The sequence below is a fragment of the Dermacentor silvarum genome, chromosome 1, assembly GCF_013339745.2.
Source record: "Dermacentor silvarum isolate Dsil-2018 chromosome 1, BIME_Dsil_1.4, whole genome shotgun sequence".
Lineage (NCBI taxonomy): Eukaryota > Metazoa > Arthropoda > Arachnida > Ixodida > Ixodidae > Dermacentor > Dermacentor silvarum.
In genome coordinates, this window is record NC_051154.1 from 242960174 (window position 1) to 242975381 (window position 15208).

A 15208-nucleotide genomic window follows, 5' to 3' on the forward strand; every position below is an offset into this window, starting at 1 on the left:
AGTAGTTTGTTCTCGAGAAACGAGATCGCGCTTTTGGCGGCGCGCCATACGTTGCCTCAGCGAAAACGAAACCATTACCGCTTGTGCCCTAGCTGTTTCCGTGCGATCAGCTGTCGGAAATGCAACTGGGTTTTCGCTCACGCAGTGTGCTCCATTCATGCTGCAAAATTTGGAGTGGTGGATTGAAGACGTCTGTAGTCATCATCATCATCAGCCTATATTTATGTCCACTGCAGGACGAAGGCCTCTCCCTGCGATCTCCAATTAACCCTGTCTTGCGCTAGCTACGTCTGTAGTAGTTGGCTGCAAAAAGAGTGACTGGCATATGAAAGAATGGAATGAATATGTGTGTCCAAGTTCACGGAGCGTTGCTACATGCGACAGCCTCTGTTGCCAGCCCTTCTCAATGTACGACTTTCCTCGTGGTTAAAAAAAAAATCACTTTTCAGACGAATTCACAAAAATTCATGTCAGCGTTGTATCGCTAACCTCCAAAGACTTCAACCCCGGAACGTCGGCAGGAGTACCGCTCGCTAAACAATGATAAAGGGAGTAGCGCCGCTTCTTGGCATAGTAAGTTTCGCGCATGTTATTTACACACATCTACCCCAACTCACACGCAAACTTACGCACACTCTATCGCCAATGTACTAAGAATATGTGAATGGGCGCACACTTGAATCAATGCGCCAAAGCATGGGTAACAGTGACTACACCAACAGCACACGAATGATCGAAGCTGAATGTTTCGTGACGGTCGACAGGAGTAAGCGAGTTACTAGCGGTACTACATATTTGCTACAAGCTATTACTAAGAACAGAACAGCTACGTTCCAAGCCTTGTGTGCAGCAAGAACAAATCTATTGCAACTGAGCACACCCGCGAGCGATTAGGCAGAAAATAATCAGATATATAGTGACCGCACCGACGAACTTTAGACTCAGGAACGGGATAAGCCGCTGCTTCTAAGTATTTGCCAAATAAATACCGAAAAGCAAACCACACTGATACTGATTCATTTCCTAAGCGGAAAGCTTGGACTACATTTTTAGCGTCGTCTTTTAGAACAAGCACCATATACGCTGCTCGTGCCGCTTGGACAAAGCTCATTGAGCTTCGAAGGCGCTTTTACATGTCAGCTGAAGCTGTGACCAAATCTTTGTGCCGACCACCCAGTCAGCGTCTGCGATATCTCTCGATACACAGGTTTCCTGCGCCGCACCGGGCGTCATGTACATCCATTGTAAACACGGAGGCAACGGAGGCAGCTGAGGCAAGCAATGGACGCGTCACCACGTGATCAAACATGGCAGCGCCCACGGGAACGCCGCGAAAAGGGTCATTATACGAACACTGAGGCAGACGCAAGCGGATCACAGAGCATGATCGCGCAGTTTCGCTCGAAGCGCGCTCGACTGCACGGCGTGGGAACAAGCAGACGAAACGGAAGTACATTTCTCTTGCTACGGTACGAAGCAAAACAAAGACACGAACATATTCGGTTTGTAGGTTTTATTATTTCCCTAAACTTTAGTTCATCTATTGCAGCAACAGATCAAACAAATAATTGATGTTGCCTTGAATAGGTCTCGAAGTCACGTGTCACTGACAGTGACGTCACAGCACATGTACGTAGGCGCACTTGCGCATATATGTCAACTCTCCGGATGGTTGCGCGGCGCCCCGCGAGAAGAGCAAACGGCGTTTGGTTTGAAATTTCAGCTGCTTCCGCGGCGCGTAGCGATGTAATACTTATTAGACACCATCGTTAGCACGCAATGTATGCGCGGCGCTTGTCAGCTCAAAATTGCCGGCCCTGTTGAGGGGCCATTTACGGCGCTATAAGGGCGTTTTTTCGTGTTCACACTCTCGATTATATCTTTTATCGCGCTTTTATGGGCGTGCGCGAAAACATGAACAGTTTACCACACATATGAGTGTTTGTTGGGTGTTTTAAAGGGCGCCTCGCCAGATCTGGCCATTTTGAGCTGACAAGCTCAGCGCATGCGCTAACGATCGTGTCTGCTAAGCATCAAATCCTTACGCGCCGCGGAAGCAGCTGGAATTTCAAACCAAACGCCGTTTGCCCTTCTCGCGGGCTCCGCGCGCCCAGCAGGAGAGTTGACGTGTATGCGCAAGTGCGCTTACGTATATGTATGGGCTGTGACGTCCTTCTCAGTGACACGTGACTTCGAGAAATACTCAAGGCAACCACATTTTTTTATCTGTTGCTTCAGTAGACAAATTAATGTTTATAGAAATAATAAAACTTACAAACCGAATATATGCGTGTCTTTGTTTTGCTTCGTACCGTAGCAAGAGAAATGTACTTCCGTTTCGTCTGCTTGTTCCCACGTCGTGCAGTCGAACGCGCTAAGAGCGAAACTTACCGTGTTCCAGCGCGCGATCATGCTCTGTGATCCGCTTGCATCTGCCTCAGTGTTCGCGTAGCACTGACTTATACCGCTAGTCGGGTGTTCTCCTGCATAGCGGGCAAAATTGTGCGCTGCGCGAAACGAGACAAACGCAACAGCTCGAACGCGAGACCGTCAGCGGATGTGCGCCGCGCAACAAAAAAGCGCGCGAGAAAAAAAAAAAAAGAGGGCGGTGGGACCCATGACGTATGCGTCACGCCCTCCTCCAGCTCCGGTATGGGAGAACCAGTGATGCTACTGCGGACTTCTGATTTGGAGCAATTTTTGGAGCATCAGAAATTTCATTTTGGAGCACTTTGGAGCAGGCAATTTGGCATTTGGGAGCAGCTTGGAACAGCTGATTTTTCACATCCTGAAGTATTTCAAAAAAACGAGTGTACATGCGACACACACACACACACACACACAAATTGATATCGTGTCATATATTGCTAGTTTTCCCAGATGTCATTCCATATATCCATAAACAGAAATGATGGACACATTGGGGGCATGCAGTTATTATAATCACATGTCATGCTGCGCTTCAAACAAGCGACAGTAGAACCCCGCTGTTACGTTCCCGGGCGCTGCGTCTTCCCGGCTGTTAAGCTCCCATAGTACCCAATGCATTGGTAGCACCGCTGTTGCGTCGCAAATGTGGGACCGTTCCTGCATCATGTGGCCTCTGGGCTGCTGTGCCTTTGTTCTGCGTTTTTCATGTTTGTGTGGCATTATTTACTGCTGCTCTACAAAGAGCATGGTGCCTGGGTTTCAAACCAAGTGAGGTGCAGAACTATGTGGGCATAAATATACAGTAGTTCTAGCGTTGTACCTGCAGACTGCCTCATTGATAGCAGTCTCTAGTGCAGTCAGTGAGGCATTGTTTTTTTTTTTTTTTTTTTGTAGAATCGACCATGTTACTGAATGAAGGCTCTCAGCAGCCTTCTGAATCATCTTGCATTGACATGGAGGTTAGGAGAGTCTCTGATAGATAGGCAGCAATGCAGCTGCTAGGTGCTTTCCAGCCTGTACTTTTGTATGATGCCTCACTTCTGCAGCCAGGTGTCTGTGCCAGCCCAAGTGGTCTAGTGAGCAGAGCTCATGATGAGGTTCTCTTTATGAAGGGGTGGTAGATAGGTATTGTTACGAGATATCGTGGCATTACGATAATAGAGTCGGCACACGATGTGCTAAGTCGCGGGTACGAGGTGCCGACGCGCGAAATGCCTGGTCGCCGGTCCAAATAATAGACGCTCTGTAATCGCGCAGTCATATGCCTTTTCATAATCTATGAAAGCCATATAGAGAGGTTGATTGTACTCCGCAGATGCGGTGGACCATTAGGGTTACAGAATGGATACCAAGAGAAGGGAAGCGCAGTCGAGGACGGCAGAAAGTCAGGTGGGATGATGAGGTTAGGAAATTCGCAGGCGCAAGTTGGAATACGCTAGCGCAAGACAGGGGTAATTGGAGATCGCAGGGAGAGGCCTTCGTCCTGCAGTGGACATAAATATAGGCTGATGATGAATCGCGCAGTCGGAGGGGCCGACGCGCGAAATGCCTAGCCGCGGGCTCGAGGAGTCGACGCTCGAGGTGCCGACGCGCGAAGTGCCTAGCCGCGGGTCCGACAAGTCGACACTCGATGAGCGATGCACCGACGTGCGAAATGCCTAGCCGCGGGCTTGAGGAGGCGACGCTCGATTAGCTTAGTCGCGCCTTCCGAGGTGCCGACGCGCGAAATGCCTAGCCGCGGGCTCGAGGAGTTGACGCTCGCAGGGCCGACGCGCGAAGTGCCTAGCCGCGGGTCCGAGGAGTCGAGACTCGCTGAGCGATGTGCCGACGCGCGAAATGCGTAGCCGCGGGCTCGAGGAGTCGACGCTCGAGGTGCTTAGTCGCGCAGTCGGAGGCGCCGATGCACGAAATGCTTAGGCAAGGATCCGAGAAGCCCGCGCGCGATGTGCTTGATCGCCGAGTCGGGGACGCCTACGCGCGAAAGGCTTAGCCGCGTGACCGAGGATTCCGTGCCCGAAGCGAGGTCGCGAATCCGCGTCACCGATGCTCCGAATGCTTAGCCGCGGGTCTGAGACGTCTACAAAAAGCGGGATCGGCCACGCTGCTGCGATGTCCACGTAGCGCCCGCTCTAATACTAGTCGAGATTACGGAAACCGCCCAGAGCTCGCGAAGAGACCGCAACAAGCGGTGCATACGACGCCATCGCGAAGCGAGCACCGGACCAATGGCGAACCGTGCTGGAGTCACGTGGCGGGCGCGGGCAATCGGTGACTCCGGCACGACCTTCAATCGTTTGCTTTTTGTGTGCTTGTTTCTGTATGGAGGAGATAGCTGAAGCGGCAAATTTGAAGACGGAGAAATGCGCTTTCCAACGAGTCCAAGATGGCGGCGCTCGGCTGCGCCGTTCCGGAGATATCGTGGCTTGAAAAACGCCGCTTTTTTCGCGATTTCCGCGAAATTTTTCGGCACCTTGGCTGATACAATTTTTTTTTAGAGCACTTATACTTGGTTTTCAGCGATGATATTTCGGAATCAGATAAAATAAGAGTTACAGAAATTGAACATGTGATTTTCAAAAAATCGATTTTTTAGATATTTTTCGCGATGCGAAAGCCGCGTCCCCCCTTAATCGGGACGCACGCGCTATTGCTGTTTAGTCTCCTGTTCGCAACTAAGGCTAGCCTTATCATCGCGTTGCACGTTTTAATTCCCCGTTGGTGCAATTGTCGGCGATAGACGCCGCCAAATCCGAGGCTGTTTGGCGCAGTTAGGCGCAATTTTCGTCGATTGTATCAGGATGGCGCAGTAAATCCCATTTGGCGCACTTTGGCGCAGTTGGCGCAGGAGTGGGATCACTGGGGAGAACGCAGGGAACGGAGTCAAGACGGGGCACGTGGAGAGAGTGTCATTGTTGGCGGTGACGCTCGCCTCCTGAAATCATGGGTTCGCGGCACTGAAATATTTTTATCTCGGCCATTAAAGAACCACCGTGGAAAATTCTTGCGGTAGAACGCTCCCAAGAGGGCAAGTAACTTCCAGCGTATAACCAAAATTTGCTATGTGGCCTGGTGAGGGACCCTTTAAAGAGGCCCTGAACCACCCGTCGGGCTTGGTGAAATAACATAGCCCGCGGGTAGCATACGCTGCTGTGAACATCTCAGCCAAGTTTTGCTGTCGTACGCGGTATGTGGAGCTCGCAAAAGGGGCGCGCCAACTTTCTCTTAAACTACTACTAAGTGGTTCATTTGGGAAAGGAAAGGTTGGCGCTATCTTCTGCAGCCCTTGAGGGAGCACGGCTCAGCGCCATCTCTTAAACGCTCTCTTTGCAACAGAAGCTATGATCCTCACTCTTTTCTGATTGCTTTATTTTTGTAATAAAGCACATTCCCATACGCGGCTGCTATTGGTCGCTGCGGTTGGCTACACCGCGGCCGCCGCGGGGTGCCGCCACTTGTCCACTGGCTAAGCGTGCTGCGGCTCGCTGAGGACAACCGCGTTTGGCATACGTTTAGCGCGTCGTAGGCACCAAAATCCGAAGTCGCGGCGTCTACGTTAGCATCCAAAATGAAATCAGAACTGCGGGCCACGGTGACATTTTCATGACGGAGCGTTGTGGCCACGCACTACCCCGCCGTAGCCTTCGCAGTGCAAGGCATTGTAGAAGGAACGGGAGCATAGCGGAGGTTTGATTGCCAATAACTCCGCTTCTGCCAAACGCAATGAAGTACTTCTCGCAGCAAAGTATTTCTGAAATAATCTATTTTCACTTCGAATGCTTTCTCCACTTCGATAAAATGTGGTTGAGGGACACTAAAGAGAAAGCGCATTTCTACTCTATCAGTAAATTACCGTTCTACAATATAAAAAAACAGCACTCTTACGACGATAAGACGCTTGGTAAGCCGGAGAAAGCGTAATAACAAAATACGGGTGGCGACGCCTCCTTACAGTTCCCGCACCCCCACGCTGTGACGTCACGGATTTTGATAGCGTCTTCAAGGGCCTACAGTTAATTATTCAGCGATAAAAAAAAGACTGCATTGTGTTTAAAGGACCCAAAAAATTGAACATGCCGAGATTCGGGAACCTTTGCAGAGCCAACGCCACCCTAAATACGTAAAAACACTTTGAAATCCGTGACGTCACAGTGACGTGCCGGCGTTGGTGATTCGGCGCGAAATTCAAGAACTGCAACTTTGACCTTCATTTTTCTCTTTTAATTATCAACCTATTATTTCAAAACCAACGACAACAAAGTGTTTAAAAACGATTTAGCCGTATAAACGGATTTAATGTTTCGCTTTAGTGTCCCTTAACCGTTGCAGTGACTAAATGGCAATAAATTATCTGCATCAGAGCTCATTCTGGGTAGTATTTCAGTATGAACCGTAGCGTGATTTCCGTGAATATCGTTATCTCTTCTAGAGTTCCCTATCATGTATATGGTCAAGAAAAATAAATTACTGGCAAATGTGTATCACAACAGCCGGCGACATATTTTTAAAAATTGTAATCTTCGCGCTTTGTGATGGAATTAAACTGACCGGACAGCGTATTCGGCGAGGCGAAGCGCCAGAGGAACGCGAAAACGCGCTGAAATTTTAAAAATGCTACAGAGATGGCGCTCACGAGATGGCGCTCACGGCGGCGCGCCATACCTCTCCTCAGCGACCGCGCACGAATACGAAACCTTTACCGCTTCTATACCTTGCTTTTGTGCGATCAGCTGTCGGAAATGCAACTGAGTTTTCGCTAACACACTGTGCTCCAATCATGCTAGATTAAATCATGTGGATTGAAGACGTGTGCAGTAGTTGGCTGCAAAAATAGTGAATGGCATGTTAAGGAATAGAATGAATCTGTGTGGCCAAGTTCGCGGACCGCTGCTGCAACTGTCCGAACGTGTTACCGGCACTTCCGCGATGTACGGCTTTCCTCGAGGATACAGAAATTTGTTCATTCGCCAGCCTTGTATCGCTAACCTTCAAAGAAAGGGCTTCATCCCCAGAACGTCGGCAAGAGTGAGTATACACTCGTTAAACAATGACAAAGGAAGTAGCGCGCTCCCTGTCATAGTAAGTTTCAAGCACGTTATCTATACACATCTGTCCCAAATGGCAGGAAAACTTACGCCCAATCTATCGCCGACGTATCAAGGATAAGTGAATGGGCGCACGCTTGGATATATGCGCACTGTATACGCACAATAAATGACGGACTAAACCTATGGCGCACGAATGGTCGAAGCTGAATGTTTCGTGACGGTCCGCAAGAGTAAGCGAGTTACTAGGTGTAATATATATTTGCTGCAAGATATTACAATGTACAAAACAGCTACGTTTCAAGCCTTGTGCGGAGCAAGAACAAATCTATCGGAACTGAGCACACCCTCGAGTGATTAGGCAGAAAATAATCAGATAGTGGCCGCACCGAGGAACTTCACTGAGTCAGAAACTGACAAGCCACTGCTTCAAAATATTTGCCGAATAAAGAACAAAGAGCAAAACACATTCATCCTGACTGAATTCATAATCGGAAAGCTTGGATAGCTTGGAATACATATTTAACCCCGCTTTTAGAACAAGCACCATATACGCTGCTTGCGCCGTTTGGACACAGCTTAATCAGTTCCGAAAGTGCTTTTGTATGTTCTCTGAAGCTGTGATCAAAGCTTCGTGTCGTCCACCTAGCCACCGTCTACGATAGCTCCGAAAACAGAGGTTTTCTAAGCCGCGCCGGCGTCATACACTTCCATTGTAAACAAGGAGGCAACGGAGGCAGTTGAGGCAAGCAATGGATGCGTCACGACGTGATCAAACATGGCAGCACCCACGGGATCGCCGCGAAAAGGGTCAATACAGTTAAAGCAGACGATGTCGACCTTGCGCGAATATATCTTCATTGCAATAAGGACTCTTTATCTGGGCACCACCTTTCGATACAACTGAGATTTAATTTTCAAACAAGAAAAATAAGATTCTGGAGTTTTACGTGCCAAAACTACGATCTGTGAGGCACACAGATTATGAGTGGTGTACTCCGAATTTTGAAACCTCTAGGGTTCTTTAATGTGCACCTAAATCTAAGCACACGTTCGTTTTTCTTTTCTTTTCGTTTCGTTTTTTTTTTTTTTTGTCATTTTGCTCCCATCAAAATGCGGCCGCCACGGACGGGATCGAAACCACGACCGCAAACTCAGCACTGCAACGCCATAGCCAAAGCTTTATTTCTTCTTATGAGTTAAGAGTTAGTTTTATGAGTTATGAGCTAGGTAACCAGCTGAATCTGTCCGTTCGCAGGAATTTCGAACAATTCTCATACGAAAAAAAAATCAGAAGGCACCTAAGCACTTCTTACGAGTTGTGAATGCGAAAGCATTCATGTTCAGCTGAACGCCACAGAGTGGTCCTTCGAGTTTTGCGCTGCGAGTAATGTTTTCGAGTTTTGCAGCGGGTTGTGTTATCAAGTTTTGCGATTAAATTAGTGCGGTTTTTTCTTGTGCAGTTTCCACGTTTGCATGTTCGCTGCAGATCGGAATCGTTTGGACGATATTGCTGAGAAATCAAGGACGCCGCATGCCGCCGACGTCCTGCGCGACGAGAGACCGAGGAAGCAGCAGCAGCCACCAAGGCGCGCGCAGCAGCTAAGCCCATGCAGTGGGGTTGAGAGAGAGACGGACCGCGCGCCGGCTTCCGAGAGCGAGACGGCGGCACCCGCGCGTCACGCGACTGCCCCGCCGACAACCCGTCTCGCCCCGCGGCGTCGCGTCTGCTCCGTCGAGGTGCGCTGGTGACGTGGCGTCGCGGCGACGCCCTCTCCCCTCACGCAACACCTGGCGCGCTACTTGCGGCAGCAGGTGTTCCGTTTCGCCCGCTCTGCTCCGTCGAGGCGCGCACGTGACGTAGCGTTGTAGCCGGTGGGAATTTAGGTGCCGTTTTGCTGCTGTTTCACATGGCACGATTGGGGCGAAAAAAATCGTTGTGCCAAATATTAAAATTTTCTTATCATTATTTGAAAATAGAATGAGTACACCATTTTTTAACGTTTGAAAGCATTGAGACTTTACGATCGCAAAGTCTGCAGCCGCGGCGAGTGAAACGCTGCACAACACCGCAAGTATGAGTGTGCGGCTAGTGCGGCGTCGGTGGAGTTGTTTCGTTTAGTACACTCTACTTGCGTTGTTGCAGTAATATATCGAAGCTGCAACTCTTCTCCTGGAGGAGTATTTGCTTCTGCAGAAGAAGCAGCAACCGATGAGTGTGCAAGCACCTGGCAGAATTTGTAGCGATGAAAAGGTTCACGACGGTGACGATCAAGTGGGTACCTGCCGTATGTTGAAGGCGGCGTCTGCTCACGGCCTGGATAGCGTGCAGCGTGTCCTTTTAAACGAATTGTGTGAGCTGGAGAAAACAAAAATTGTTCATGAAGCTCCTGAGCCACAGGCGCTGATGGGCTATTACGCCCTAGTAAAACATCGTTACATTAACTGGCGCGCGACATTGCTCCGTTGAGCTTCCTACACGCGGTAAAATATATAGACAAGCGCCTATTTCGACGGCGCTTGCAGTACGTCAAACGTTGGCCCGCCCACATCGCGCTGATCGCTGCGACGGCGCGACCAACATGTTGGAATCCAGCCTACGACGTCGCGGCGGTCGCTGAGCGGCGGAATTCGCTGTGTCGCTCAGTGAAAATCGCGCCATGTGAAACAGCCTATACAGTCGCCGGGTTTTTCGCTCGATGGGCCATTTGCTGCTTTCGCATTAAAAAAAAAAAAAAAAAAAAAAAAAACTGGGCGTCGCTGTGGGGAATGGAACCAGCGCTTTAACTACTATACTGCACGTGCTGCTTCTACCATACTAAATTAATTGAACGTGCCCGGCTGAGCAGATTACACCAACTGCCCAGAACAATGCGCAGTAGGAAGGAAACGATGGGTGTCAGGCCAGCGACGAGTTAAAATAAATCAAATAAAAACAAAAAGGAAAGCTTCGCACCGGCTCTCGCTATCGATGCGGTATGAAGAGAAAATTATCGCCGTCGGACTGGAGCATTGAGAACCGCAGCAGGCGCCTTCACATCCTACTAGGCCGAAAAGTTCCGATGACGAACAGCCCAGTAGCAGATGCGTGCTCTTCGAAACTCGGCCACCTCGAGATAAAGTGATAGTCTCAAAACGTCATTGAGGAGTCGGGGGTTCAAATTGCTGCCGCCTTAATCATTGCGTTAGAGGAATCAGAATCGCTAAAGATGGTCGGATCTTTCTTTCCCCCCCCCCCCCCCCTTTCCCCCCCACCTACTTCTTCGAAGTTACATGCACCACACTCCCTCGAAATCCGAGCACTGGCTATAGAGCTCGTGTCAGTCAATCCGTAACGAGATCCCGCTGTGTATTTTAGAGAAAGAAAGGGAGACCGGCTCGTCCCCACTGTGGCTTTCCTCGAAGCTTCCGCTCAGTCGGCGCCGCGCATTCGGCGATCAGAGGCGGACAATGGAGGAGTTCGCCTTGTGGAATTCTCTTTTCAGGGCCGGAATTTTGTAGCGGTGCCTTATTCGATGCTAATTCCTTTCCGATGCTTTTCGCGTTCGTGAGGCATCAGCATCGGGAAAAGGCATTGCTACAAAATCGCGGCCCCGGTTTGGCTAACGCGACCCATAGCTTTCCTTGCACTGTAAAGTTAGTGAGGTGTCCGGAGTGTAATTCACCCCGCCGGGGTGGCTTAGTCAGCTAAGGCGTTGCGCTGCTGAGCCCGAGGTCGCGGGATCGAATCCCGGCCCCGGCGGCCGCATTTCGATGGAGGCGAAATGCAAAAACGCCCGTGTGCTTGCGTTGTAGTGCACGTTAAAGAACCCCAGGTGGTCGAAATTATTCCGGAGCCCTCCACTACGGCGTGCCTCATAATCAGAACTGGTTTTGGCACGTAAAACCCCAGAAAGAAGAAGGAGTGTAATTCCTCCGTTTGAATTCCTCCCTTACCGTCACCGTACTATTTCGTACCCGCTTGTTGATCCGCGCATCAGGGCGGGGAAGCGTGATCGAGCTTGATAAGCGCTGCCGATGAAATTAGTTTATTTATTTATTCGGACTTTCAGAGTACCCCTAAAGGCCCTTAACACGAGGGAATTGCACATATGGGGGAGTCATATAACACCTGAACGGCTGCACGGTACAATCCAGCTTACACGTAAACAAGAGAAAAGAACAAATAAATTTTAATGCCAGGGAAGCGACAAAGTGGAATTAACATAAGAAGCATGAACGCAGAACAACTAAAATAATAAAACAGCGCAAATACAAAACGGTACTTACTAGGAGACATGTCAAAAGAGAAATACGCTGTTTTGAATGCATCAAGTTCTTGAAATGTGGCTATTTTGTTTCGATAGCGATGTTCGATGAGAGGTTATAATTTTCTTTCTTTTTTTTCCCTCTCTTTTTTTGCTTGGTATCTCGCTTGGATCTCGTGTGAGGGGATATTTGCTGTTGCCCTGTGAAAGATAAGCCCATTTGGCAAATCGTTCACTCCAGGCCCAGGGGTTCCTTTGTTGGCGCCCACCGCTGATCCGGGCCCCGTGATCACTGCTTCGACCAGAGCGATGCAAAATACGTGGCGTCGGTGTCGTCCACGTAAATATCTTGGACGCGTCCTCAGCAAAGAACCGGGGGCTACCGCTTGAACCCAGCTGTGCTACAAACCAGGGGTACTTAGCACTGATGCGTGGCATGTGCCGTACCAGAGATAAAAAATGTCACAGTTTCGCCCTAAGGGCGAAGCAATGAATGCGATAGCAACACAGCAATGTCATACGAAGTAAGGTGAGCGGCCTTGGTAGCAATATGAATTGTAGTAAACATGAGCTGATTAAGTAAGCAGGTGTGCTGCGGCGTAAGTAGACCGACATGAAGAGAGACTCGATGACCACGAGAAGGCGCGTGTGAAACGGTGGTGTTGATGAGAAGCGCTTCCCGTGGGCAGCGCGTGCGAAGGGACACACCTGTAGTGCTGCACTGCCGATCTGGGCAGCATTGCATGTGTAGCGTGCGTTGGAAAATGTGGCCCGACTATTACTAACTGAATGAACAAGCGTGGTGTGAGCGCGCACAAACAAACATGAATAGATCACACTGAATGACTGCAGCCAACGACTGTCAAAACGCTGGCAGCGCAACGTACCTTCGCCCGCGGCGAAGGTACGTGCGCTCTATCAACGGAAACTGAGCGGCATAAAGGTCGGAGCCGTGTGGAGATAAGAGACGGTGCGGTCGAACGAACGACGAGCGCGGTTGTTGGAAGCGTAGAAGTGCGCCCCCCCCCCCCCCCCCCCCCCCCCATGCTCCCTCCGGCGCTGGCTTCCCGCTTCCTGGCTTGCGCGTGGGAGAGATAAGAGACTGTGCGGAGCGACGAGCGCGGTTGTTGGCAGAGAAGTGCCCCCCCCCCCCCCCCCCCCCTGCTCCCTCCGGCGCTGGCTTTCCGCTTCCTTGCTTGCGCGTGGGAGATTGAGTGTGTTCGCTCTCCGTGATAGCGCGCGTCCCCCCACGCTTCCGCTGGGGCATACGGCGCGCGGCGAAGATTTTATCTATACGGAACGTCACGGCGACGGCGACGACGACGACGACGCCGACGGCAGAAATCCGGTTGAAGTGTCCATATAATTGCTATCGCAATAAAAATCGTTGCGTCATGTTCGTCTTGCTCTCTGTTCGCATGCGTCACAAAGGTACTTCGATACCATCTCGAAAGTCACAAGAAGCCACTTTTCGTGGTCGAGCGTTGTCGAAGTAAAGCCCCTATATAGTAAAAGTACGGCTATCTACTCTTTGCTCCGCCGTCTCCTCTTCTAAAGATTTTTTTTTTTTTTTTTTGCTTTGTGCTTGCGAAAGCAAGTCGATGGTTGCGCCCCTAGAAAGTCCATGTTGAAGCTTTCTGGCCGGGCGCGCGCCACCACCTCCGACGGCGAGTGCGGCTGCGCAGAGTGGCTTTCAACATGGCTCTGAGGCGGAAAAAAAAACAAAATATAAAGCAGTGAAAGCGCGCGCTATCATCGTCCAATCGGAGATACAGGAGAGAGAGAAGCGGCGTTGATAAAAGGATGGCGGTACTTTTCTTTTATAGGGATTTTATGTCGAAGTCGACCGCACCTTGAGTTGCCGCGGTAGCCTAGGGGCTATGGCGTTGCGTTGTTGAGCTTGAAGTCGCCTGGTTCGACTCTGGCCGCGGTGTGCGCAATCCGATGAGGGCGGAACGGGGGAAAAACACACACACACACACACACACACACACACACAAACACACACACACACACACACACTCGTGCCGTGCATTCGGTGCACATTAAAGAACCCCAGGCGGTCGAAATCAATCCCAAGCATCTCACTACGGTGTGCATCGTAATCAGCTTGTTGTTTTGGCACGTAAAACCTCAGAATTTGTGTTTTTTTTTAATTAATCGTGGCATAAAAACGCGCGACGCTGCACGATTCATGGCACGCGCCGACAGCTAGGGAGGCTTGGTGCTGGGCGCACAGGAAAGGGGAGCAGCAGCTAGGGGGAACAAGACGTCCGATAGCGACGCTTTCCAGACCCACGCCTTGTTGCCCCTGTTGGCGCCGCGCTTTACCTATGCAAGTTGCCCGGTGTCCCTAGCTGTTAGCGCTGGCCGCCCGGACAGCGTCGCGTTCTGGGGCAGTGTCCGCAGCGTCCGTCTATCCTTATCACGCTTTACGGCTCAATCACAGCGTGAACAAACGCATGCCGACCAATGTAGGCAGGCATGCTGCATCGCGGCAGTTTGCAACGATACAATGTACGAATCAACTAGCTGGTCATTCCCTACGGGGAACTATCGACGGGGAATTATCGGAATGTTTTCAAACTCGCCATTTTGTATTATTTGTAACCGTGCGTGTGGGGCAGCCGGTTTGCTGTCTCCGGGTCTCTCGTTTTCAAGTGCACCATGCCGCATGGATATCGCATTTGTTGTGTCGCAACCGTGCTTCCTGCGATTGGCCGCATGTTTTCGGCACTCGGCATGACGACGAGCTTCGATGTGTGTCCGACTGTGACCGTACGGGGAACGTATCGCGCCGCCTTTTGCAGTGAGTTCGTGCATCACCTCACGTGGAACCGCAGACTCGGTGCAGTGTGGCCGTTCCAGTGTTGTGACAGTGTGTCTGTCGTCGTGCATTGTTCTGTGGTGACGTTCTTGGTGATTGCGGCTCAAGTCTGGAGCTTCCTCATCTGTGGACCGCTGTGCTCCTGCCTTCGAACCGGCTCCTGTCACTCCGTTCCAGCGGGGTAAGTGTGGCACGTTTATGACAAGTTGCAGATGTGCATTAATGCGCCATCTGACCCATTACGCGGTATATCCGTTACGCGAAAATGACCGAATCAATTATTCAGTGGTTCAAGGCTGTGTAATCTGTGCGAAAAGTAACTGCCGCAACTTAATACAGTGATAAATATCGTTAGGACTGGTTAGAACTTACGTAATCAGCAAGGTGCCGTAGCCTAGCAGAAAATATGATAGCTTCCTGTGGCGTCAAAATTTATCGCGCGGAACGAGCAGGCGCCTTGAAGGGCTGGCAATATCAACCGTGTTTACAGTTTCGTTGTATTTCCCCCGTAATTCATGTAGCCTCCGGAATAAAGCATTGCATCGCCTTTATCTTTTGTAAACTTAATTTACGTGCTCGAGGCTGCGATAAAAACCTATAATACGCGCAACTAAACCAATACAACGCTCTGCTCCGTCGCGGCATTGTGATTTGTGAACCCT

The 15208-nt window shown here is 50.4% G+C and overlaps 2 protein-coding genes across 2 annotated transcripts in view; one reads left to right on the top strand and one right to left on the bottom strand.

Annotated features, from left to right (window-relative positions):
- LOC119437017 (uncharacterized) overlaps positions 1-15208 on the bottom strand; it is a 62904-nt gene that overhangs the window by 47108 nt on the left and 588 nt on the right. The gene's annotated exons all lie outside the window — the stretch shown is intronic.
- The window catches only part of LOC119437018 (CCR4-NOT transcription complex subunit 7), a 41072-nt gene continuing 39951 nt past the window's right edge, over positions 14088-15208 (top strand). Inside the window, exon 1 of the mRNA XM_049660183.1 lies at positions 14088-14727. The gene's annotated coding sequence lies outside the window, so the exon portion shown is untranslated. The remainder of the gene's footprint in view (positions 14728-15208) is intronic.